The following is an 854-nucleotide window of genomic DNA, read 5'->3' on the forward strand; positions in this document are numbered from 1 at the left end:
TGGACTCTGAAAAACAAACTGAGGGTTCTAGAGGGGAGGGGGGTGGGAGGATGGGTTAGCCTGGTGGTGGGTATTGAGGAGGGCACATTCTGCATGGAGCACTGGGTGTTATGCACAAACAATGAATCATGGAACACTTCATCTAGAACTAATGATGTAATGTATGGGGATTAACATAAGAATAAAAAAAAAAAAAGAAGTAACACTGCACCGTGAGCACATCAGAATCCCTCCAATGACCTGCCGACCTGGGCAGTCCACTCAACCGTTCGGTTTTCATTGTCCTTCCATCCCCCAAATGGAGCTGCTTCTACATCCTCCATAAGACTGTGTTGTGTTCATCAGGTGGGATAACCTAAGAGTAAATGTTGAGTTTAGTTTTTGCAAACTAAACTCCTATTTATATGTCACCTGTTGTGAGGCTGGGAGGGGAGGGGACGAGGCTCATCAGGACCGGGGCATAGGTAGGTGGAGGCTGGTGTTGGGTCTGATGATAAGGCAGATGGCATTTGGTGGGAAAGGGGCCAGAGGATTGACTGACTGCATTTCTGTCCCTCTGTGGATGAGATCAATCTGGAGCTTGGTCTCTAGTCCACCCCTGTCTGTGGGTCAGTGAGAGATACTCTCAGGAACATGGAAAGGAGGTAGGCTATTGCAAAATTCTGAGATTTTTTTAAGGAAATAAAACAGAAAAGGTAAAGTAAGCAAGCTTTTAGGAAAATTCTTTCATCAGACCTTCACCCTTGCTGCCGGATTCATTCAACAAATATTTATTGAGCACTTTCGATAAGCCACATGTCCTTCTAAGTCCTTGGATGCTTCAAGAGCCCTCCTGCGTTCCAGAAGCTTACATG

The sequence above is a fragment of the Leptonychotes weddellii genome, chromosome 2, assembly GCF_054177405.1.
Source record: "Leptonychotes weddellii isolate Sample4059 chromosome 2, ASM5417740v2, whole genome shotgun sequence".
Classification (NCBI taxonomy): Eukaryota; Metazoa; Chordata; class Mammalia; order Carnivora; family Phocidae; genus Leptonychotes; species Leptonychotes weddellii.